The sequence below is a fragment of the Kogia breviceps genome, chromosome 16 (genome assembly GCF_026419965.1).
Source record: "Kogia breviceps isolate mKogBre1 chromosome 16, mKogBre1 haplotype 1, whole genome shotgun sequence".
NCBI classification, from domain to species: Eukaryota; Metazoa; Chordata; class Mammalia; order Artiodactyla; family Physeteridae; genus Kogia; species Kogia breviceps.
The window spans coordinates 57,727,297-57,737,336 of record NC_081325.1 but is presented as its reverse complement, the minus strand read 5'-3'; the positions used below and the strand labels follow the sequence as shown (position 1 = coordinate 57,737,336).

Below are 10,040 nucleotides of genomic sequence, written 5' to 3'. Positions count from 1 at the left end.
TCTCCTTTTTCTGTTCCTTTTATTAAGACAAGCAGAGGTCTGTTTGGAGCCCCCCTGCTTGGCACTGCTGCAGGGATTTAAACTTTAGCAAGTTCAAAGAAAACAAGAATTATAAGGAGAAACCTTGGATTTTATATAGATTCTTTTGAAGAGCTCAAAGTATTAGAAACCTCTCCCATGGTCAGGGTTAAGGTTACACAGTATAAAACATGAAATCTCTATATTCTTGTCAGCCTCTCATTTTTCTGTACAATTCCAAAAACATCTTATTGAAAATGGTAGGTGCAGTTATCAGTCAAGGTCCCACCAGGAAATAGATTTCCACTGAGATTTTTCAAGTCTATAACAAAAGCAATGTTTACAGAAGTAAGGGTAGGGTTAGGGGAAATAACAACAAGGGGTATTGAGGGCCTCAGATACTGATATGCCTTTACTGGCCTTATACCAGGAAAAAACAGAAACAAAAACAACAACAAAAAACCCTACAGGAGTAAACCATGCTACTGAAGCCCAGTGAGAGTTAGAGCCAGAGAAGAAGAGTCAACCAAAGGAAGCTATACAGGTGAGTGGATACAGCCACAACAAGAGAGTGCTGCCCACAGCAAGGAGGGTGGACAACAGCTGTCCCTCCTCCTTCCCTCTGATCCTTCCTGTGGCCTCATGTTACCCCAACTACCTGGAAGCCAGTCCATATGGGAGCATGAGTGATGCAGTCATAGGGGTTGGCCTCGTGGGCAAAAAGGAAGGTGGAGAATAAATGTGGAAGAATGCAAAAGAAAAAGACATAACAATGCCTTTTGCCATTTAGGCTTTTATTGTATTCCTTTTATCAAATTAAGAAACATATTTAATAGAATGTAAGCATAATTTTAGTGTTATTATATCACCATGGGATGATGTCAATTAAGTCAGAAGGCCACCACTAAAATATAAAATTAGCCAGCTCCAGAACACTTCATACCAAGAGAGAGAACTAGAGGGAGGGGGGGATAAAGTAGTGAAATAATAATCAATATATGAAATGCAATGCAAGATCTACATGGCTGCTGCGATGTGAGGAGATTTACAAGAAATGGAACATAAGAACTCAGGTATAAATGAAGAAACTTTAGTCCTTTCATTTCACTTAATTGTATTTACAATTTTCTATGTTCAGGTACTTATTTATTTATTTGAAATTGGATTTCATCTACACCAGCCAAAGGGGTGCAGTTAGAGTGACTGGATGTAATAAAATCACTTTAATATTATTTAATTTATTTAATTTTCACTGTTATCCTGCAAGGTAGTTATGAAAATTTTATTATATATATAGACATATTAACAAACCAACCCAGAATCACTTGCTTAATATTCAACTTACAAGTTGCAAACCAATAATTCAAAATCAAATTTTAGATTAGGATGCTATGCTAAAATATTTTGCTATAAATACCATTACTTGGAGAAAAATTAATCTATGCTTAAATGTGACTAAAATTAACTTAATATTGGTTAAAATAAATTGATTAGATACGTTAATGAAAAAATAATCTAAATATTTAGGTCTCACGAATGCCATGATGATTTATATTTTTTTTCCTTTTTTGACAGAATAGAATAGAAGGTCTAGGAAAAATGAGAACAATGAAGAAGACAGAAGAGTGGGGGAAATCACAACTTATCTGTACCTTGTCCATAAGATAAAGATTTCCATTAGCTAGCTAAAATTACCTTGAAAATGTGATTATGCCCTACTTGACTAAACAGAAGAGTGGGGCTACATGATGAACAAAGTGAGAGAAATCTGACACTGCACAATCGTGGAGCTTCAAGAAAATCTAATGGGAAAGCCGTTTGATTCTAATTGTTATTTAGGAGGAGGTGAAAAAGGAAATTATTAGCTACACCTTTGTGCCTAAGCTTTCATTTCTTTCAAGTACCTAATTTATCACTGAAAGATAAGATATACTTGCCTTACAAGTCTACGTGGTTTTGCATATCCTAAGGTTTTTATTTTTTAAAACTCATTTATTATTTACTTATTTATTTAATTTTATTTTTGACTGCATCAGGTCTTAGTTGCGGCACACAGGATCTTTGTTGAGGTATGTGGGATCTTTTGTTGTGGTGCACAGACTCTTTGTTGCAGCACACGGGCACATGGGCTCTGTAGTTTGTGACATGCAGGCTCTCTAGTTTAGGTGTGCGAGTTCAGTAGTTGCAGCATGCAGGCTTAGTTGCCCTGTGGCAAGTGGGATTTTAGTTCCCTGACCAAGGATGGAACCGTGTCCCCTGCATTGTAAGGGGGATTCTTTACCACTGGACCACCAGGGAAGTCCCCTTAAGGTTTTTAAATAGAATATCTTTCCCTTACTCCACCCTTTTGAAATCCTCAGACCTTCCTTCGAAGTTCAGGTTTTATTCTGAGTATGAGAAAACTTTTCCAATTCACTCCCAAACCACTAGTGCAATGCTTTCCCCTTCTTGATGTATTTCTAGTATTCTTTACCTATCTCCTATAATGGGCATTGTGGTTGAATGCCTATTATTATTATTATCATCATCATCATATACTTTTTACTCCCATTGTCTATCAGCAGTGCAATTCTCAGTTCCAGATAGTTATAGCTCCCCATTCCTCTTGCCTTTGCCAGTTCTAGAGTGAATAGGACTACATCACACTGGAGAGAGAAAAGAGAGAAAAAAAAAAAAACCTTTTGCTTCATCATTGAATTATTGGTTCCATCAATTTTGAAGTCCATTTTACCTCTGTATTATCTCTTTTGCCTTAATGGATTTTCAGTCATATTCAGACCACAGCATCATAAAATGTAAACACAAAATGTCCCATGAACTATTCTTAAAACTTATATGTATAATGTTGATCCATTAACTCACACCATCTCTATGAAATAATAGTTATTTCCATTATTGTGATGAGGAAATCAAGGCCTAGAAAGGTTGTAAACTAGTCCAAAGACACATAACTAAGAAGTGGCAGAGATAGAATTCCAATTCAGCCATTTGGTGCAATATCCAATCTTCCTGAACAATATGACACACTGCTTCCATTACCTCACTTATTACTGTATACATGTGACTATGCCCCACTTTAGTTCTTTGCATGTAGGGAATTTTGTTAGTGGTCTTTATCAGTCTGTGTATCTCCAGCATTCAGCATCATGCTTGGAACATAATCAAATATATTGTTATGGGAAAAATGGGGCCTGTTTCTTCTGCAAATGAAATCACCAAGTGATGATTACTTATAGAATGCTTCAGTGAAAAAGAAAACCATTACCTAGAGAAACTAATTTTTTGTTTTGTTTTGTTTGTTTCTGTTTGCCCCCTTCACCAGTGGCATCTGGTCTAAACATTCGTCAGCAGTTCCCATCATGCTGTGAAAAATCACTTTAGTTTACAGAAAAATAACATTTGATTAGCCTGTTATTACCCCAGCCAATCTGCTTGATAATCTATTATTCAATTCAAAAAGCATTTAGTGTGTGAGAAGTATATGTTGAATACTATGTTATGGAGTCTAAATAAATTTTCTTTTAGTATTGCCTCTTCCTACTATACTGAGGTTATTTTGGAAATCTTGTTTAAGACTGGCCTGAGGCAACATTCCAATGGTGGCCCTTTACTGCAATATCTCAATATCTCACAAAAATCAGTTACAGCCATGAGCTTTTGAGTTATCCCCCTATAAATAATATAAGAAACATAGTCTTTAAGATTGAGTGTTTCAGTGGATTTGATTTTTAAGCTCTGGGAAAAAATATAGAAGAAAAGTGAGTATAAATACTTGTGCGAAAAAAGACAAGTTGATTATTCAAATACATATTTTGCTATAAATGCAATTAATTATAGTTCTAATATTTAGTTGATGATTCATCTTTTTGCTGAAAACTTAAAAATGTTTTCTCCCGACTATGAGATCACTATGAATTGAAAACTTAAACTGTTATGAGCATAAATGTTTTCTTTTCCCCATTGAACTCTTACCACAGGAAATGTAATTCTTTTTAACTGAGGCATTACTTAGTAATTAAAGAAAAGTGGATTCCTAATGCTAATTTCTATAGTAAAAAGTAAATATATGAACACATTAAATTGAAAATTGTAGTGATAATGAAAGGCATATTAACATACCTCACATAAAGTAACAGTTTTCTTTCTAAAATATAATACTGAAAAGGAGTAATATTTTTATTTTTTCATTCAGTATTTATCCCATGAGGAAACTAAATACACAGGCTGCTTCTTTTATCTTATTTTTTTTTAAATTTTTGTGAGCTTTTTTGATTTCTTTTATCAGAGCTTTGAAGACATCCTCATAAATATTTTGTACATGTTCTGTTAGATTTATGCCTATTTCATTTTTTGTGAGAATGTGAGTATGCTGTGTTTTGAATATCAAATTCAACTTATTTGTTGATGACATATAAGAAAGCATTGACTTTTTAAAAATATACTTTTTATCCTGCAATTTTGCTTTAACTTATTAGTTCCAGAGTTTTAGTTGTTGTTGTCATTTATCATTTGGGATCTTCTACATAGACATTTATGTCATCTATGAACAAAGATAGTTTTATTTCTTCTTTCCCAATCTGTGTAGATTTTATTTGCTTTTCCTGTCTAAAAGAATTAGCTAGGATATCCAGTACGATATTAAAAACTTGTTGAGGGTGAATATCTTTGCACTGTTTCTGATCTTCATTAGAAAGCTTCAAGTTTCTTACAATTAAATATGATGTTAACAAATTGAAGAAGTGGCAAGCAACACTGCCCAAGGTCTCCTCTATTCCTAGTTTGATGAGAACTTTTATTATGCATGTGTTTGGATTTTGTCAAATTCTTTTCTGCATATATTGTTATAATCATATGATTTTTCTTCAGTACCCTATTGATGTGATGGACTTCATCAACTGATTTTTGAATTCTGAATCAGAAATGCATAACTGGAAAGAAACCTACTTGACAGTGATGTTAATACTTTTCATACATTTTTGGACTCAATTTGCTAATATCTTGGTAAAGGTCTTTGCATCTACGTTCATGGAAAATACCGGTCTGTAGTTTTTCTTTCTTGTAATATCGTTGATTTTGGTATTATCGTAATGTTTTCCCCATAGAATGAACTAGGGAGTATTCCTTCTGTTTCTATATTCTGGAAGAAATCATAGAGAATTGGTACTATTTCTTTCTTAAATATTTGTTAAAATTGTCTTCAGACAGTAAACATACAATTTTATTAGGCTACAGCTTCTTCTGCTCCCTATGAAATGTAATTTTAAATGCCATATCACACTGTGGTTGCATTTACATTATAAAATGTTTAATCTACAGTAATTTGCTATTATATATAGTCTTGGTAGGGCCATTTCTTGCCCAGGTATAATACTTGTGATAACAATTTATCTGTGAAATTTGAAAAAAAAAAGAAAAAATACACTTTTACAATTAGGGCATTAGAATCTTTACTTTCCTACTGGCATATCCTTTAATAAAAAATAAACAGGTTAACTTAAATTGAACAGTTCTGTAAAGCTTCTTAGATATTTTTTTTTATTTGGTAAATCACAATTCCACTGTAGGGAACTCGATCTACTAGTTTGCTCTACACTATGTATACTTCACTAATTCTTATGATGTGTTTTGTTACTAAACCTGTCATGAATATATTACTTACTATTTTTCTTGTTCTTCATCCACGTTTTTCCCCTGAAGTCTTTTGTAAACAAAGGGCAGCCACGACATATTCTAATGTCCTCATTCTATCATTATTTCACTGTATTCATACAGCAATGCCACTTCCATAGTCTATGCTCTACCTGAACTATAATAAATATTTTGAAATTTGCACATTTTCAGGTGTCTCTGCTCATGTCTTAGGAGATAATAAATATCTTTCAAACATTTTACATCTATTAGAAATTCTTCCCAATAAGAGATTAGTACCTATATATTCCTTTGGGCTTTCAACATCATAATTAGTTCTTAAAATTAAATAATAATAACAACAATAACAATAATACAGCATTAATACTATCAAGAATTACAATAATAGCTATTAAATATTAATATATTTTGGAACTGGGTTATGCCCTTTTATGCAGCCTGTTTTATCTAATTATATTGTTAAATCAATGTTATAGATATTATTATCACCCACTTTTTAGAGATGGTGAAATTTAAGTTTGTCTTCATTAAGTATCTTGGTCAGGAGTCATACAGCAGGTAAATGGTGCAATTGTTTTTTAATTTAGAGATTCTAATTTTAGGACCACCTTCTAATCACCATACTACACAAACATCCATGTTTCTGGACACCTCATTCACAAGCATTTTCTAAGATGTTTTATTACTGCATATTCATTTGTCTAGTAGAAATCAGGAGGCAACTGTTTATTTATTTTCAATATTTTTATAAAGGGTTATGGAATCTTCAATAGCTATTCTACAATCTGAAGTGAGCCAGAGGTCCTTCATGAGCAGAGAAATCTACTTTGTCTGATGGCGTACATCAAAGTTACATCACCACACCACTAACAATGCCATCACCATCACCACCATCACTGCTGCCAGCACCATTGCTGCCATCATCACCATCATCACACTCTGCTAGTCTGAAAGTTGTTTGAAAATTAGGCCCATGGAAACTTTATTATCCACTCTTTGACAAGAAATTCTGAGTATCTAAATTGATGGTTCACAAAGCTATGCTCTTTAATTAAAATCGTTGCATACTTGTTTTGTTAAGAAGCAAAAAGAAAATAGTGCCTTAAGTAAAAAAAAAGGTATTCTCAAATTTCAAAGGAGAGTTTGATTTTTGTCTTCATTATGACTTGATTCTGAGAAATATTTCAGAAAATTATATTCATTTTTCCTTTGGAGCTTAAGAGAAGCAAGACATGGAGGAAAAATTCTAGAAGAGACAGAGGAATTCCTTATAATGGCTAAACATAATGGGAGTGCATCAATTTAGAAAGAAAAATTGTCCTAATTTCATTAAGACAATTCTATTTAAATGGGTAAGTTGATATAGGCAACAATAATTTATTGCCTCAAAGTTAACATGCACATTTTGAACAAGTGTTATTTTCATAATTAAACACTGCATCTTCATTTTATACTTTTAATTCATGATTCCCTTATATAGTAAATGGATATAAATAGATAAATGGTATAATCCAATGATTTGTAATTGTATTGCAGCTCCATTCCTATCCTCCATTCCTATCCTCCCATGCTCTTTCCAGTGTCTCATCTTCTTTGCTTATTGGTTTCAGGTTGCTGGTCCTGGAATAAACATTGCTGCTTAGGTCACAAGTGGCCATGTGTGACAGAGTTCTGCAGAAAACCTTTCGCCACTGACAGAGGTGTGGAACTTTGGTGACACTAGTGGAGTATAACAACATCTGGTAAAGGTCTGTTGTCAAAGACAGTACTGGCAACAAAGGTCATGGTGTAGCAATGAGATGAAGAGAAAGAATTGGAATTATTGTATTTTTTAAATTGTAGTTGATTTACAATGTGTTAATTTCTGCTTTATAGCAAAGCAATTCACTTATACATCTATATACATTCTTTATAAAATTCTTTTCCATTATGGTTTATCACAGGATATTGAATATAATTCCCTGTGCTATCCAGTAGGTCATTGTTGTTTATCCATTCTATATATAATAGTTTACATCTGCTAATCCCAAACTCCCATCCATCCCTCCCCCTCCCACCTCCCCTTTGGCAACCACAAAATCTGTTCTCTATGTCTGTGAGTCTCTTTCGGTTTCATAGTTAGGTTCATTTGTGTCATATTTTAGATTTCACATATAAATGATATCATATGGTATTTGTCTTTCTCTTTCTAACTTACTTCACTTAGTACGATAATCTCTAGGTCCATCCATGTTACTGCAAATGGCATTATTTCATTTTTTCTTATGGCTGAGTAGTATTCCATTGTATATGTGCCACACCTTCTTTGCCCACTCATCTGTAGATGGCATTTAAGTTGTTTCCATGTCTTGGCTATTGTGAATAGTGCTGCTATGAACATAGGGGTGCATGTATCTTTCTGAATTTAGTTTTGTCTGGATATATGCCCCCAAATACGGAATGCTTCATGAATTTGCATGTCATCCTTGCACAGGGGCCATTCTAATCTTTTCTGTATTGTTCCAATTTTAGTATATGTGTGCTGCTGAAGCAAGCATGAGAATTGGAATTATCGGAGTACTTTTTCCATACACTCCAGAATAAGCTCACTGAGGTTAAATAGAAAACAGGTGGGAACTAACAGTTTATAATTAATCATTGATATGAATATCAGTGATATTTGGGTCACTCTTGGTGATATTCCATAACTAATAAAACAATTAATTATAATAATTTGGAAAATATTATAAGCAAGGTGATTATAGTAGAAAATAGATATTCATTAAACATTAGGTCTCCCACTTTCCCATTTTATACTGAAAAATAATAGCTACAATAACATCATCAACTACAAAATTACAAAATACCATGTTTGTCACTAGAAGTTTATTCATAGAAACATGTGAAGTAGTCAAAGACATAAGACAGAGTCACAGATCTGAAAGTCTTTACAGTTGGGAATGCAAAATGACTATATGCCACACATTACTTTATTGAAAAGAATTTGTATTGTTACATGACCTTTACCCAGAGATCTTTAGGTTCTTAAATTTCTAGCAGAGTCAATGATTAAATCAAAACTTTATTTTAAAAAATTATATCGTCACTTACTTTTAAAAGTTCCTAAGTCAAACTATTTATAGGAAGTCATGTTATGATAATGCTTCACTTCAAAAAATGTTGGAGCCCATGGGGCTTTACATGACAGGTTCAAGGAGTGTATAATTTTCATCACCCATGCACTACAATATGCAACATTATTTCCCTTTGAGAAGAATTAATGAAAACATACCTTGACATTATGATTATGGTCATCTGTCTTTGCTTATATTCATCTCAGCTTAATGCAGAAAATGTCAAAGAAAGAATGTACGGTGAATATTGTGTATCTTTCAGTTTTACTCTCATTGCTCAGCACAAAGGGATGAAAAAGGCATTGTGCTTCTTGTGTGGTAAGAATTTAGCTAATGGATACATAAAGCAAACAAAGCTGGAAGGAAATGTTTTATTGCTCCATTCTGGACCATATGGATTTTTGTTGCTTTTGTTTTTATTATATTGGATGTTGTTGTTGTTGTTTAAAAGATGGTTAATTTGAAATGTCTGGAACCACACCAAAATGTGGATTTTTACCAACATGAAATTTTACGTTAAAACATACAACAACTTTGCTTATTCTCTTGCCAAGAAAAATTAGTCACACGTGGTTGGATATCTCTGGGGAAATCCAGAGAACTGAATATAAGGAGAAAAATATTTTTTGCTCAAACTATTGCATTGTTTTTTCCATTTAGAATAATAACAAAAAGAAAAAAAAGAAAAAAAATTGATGATAACATGACCACACAATACTATCTAATTTTACTGATATTTAACAGCTAATACTGTTTTAACCAAGGCTACTAATACTATTAATATACCAGAACTCATATTGTTTTAATCAGATATAATTGTCCAATAGTTGTTTTCTTGATATATATATGCTTCCAAAATCAAATTGCCTTTTTAACTGGCTATTTTTCCAGATAAATCCAAAATGCAGAGTGTTATTTATATTAGTTTATATTAGTGATGTTTCAATCTAGAAGTTGCAACCAAAGCGCATTCTTATTAACTTGCAATTCTTTCTTTTTCATAGATTTTAATGACATAAACTTTCTGTTTATCAATAATTGTAACAAAGATGTGGAGGAAGTAAATTTTTGAACTCCTATATTGAAATTCAATCTTTGATCCATTTCAAGTTTATTTTTGTATATGGTGTTAGAGAGTGTTCTAATTTCATTTTTTTACATGTAGCTGTCTGGTTTTCCCAGCACCATGCATTGAAGAGACTGTCTTTTCTTACCTCCTTTGTCATAGATTAGTTGACCATAGGTGATGAGTTTATTTCT

At 32.8% G+C, this 10,040-nt stretch overlaps 1 non-coding gene across 1 annotated transcript; it reads right to left on the bottom strand.

Moving 5' to 3' along the window:
- Window positions 1-8,095: 8,095 nt before the first annotated feature.
- LOC131743589 (U6 spliceosomal RNA) lies at window positions 8,096-8,202 on the bottom strand. The gene has a single exon (XR_009331860.1). It is a non-coding gene; the product is annotated as a U6 spliceosomal RNA (small nuclear RNA).
- Between the last annotated feature and the right edge of the window lie 1,838 nt (window positions 8,203-10,040).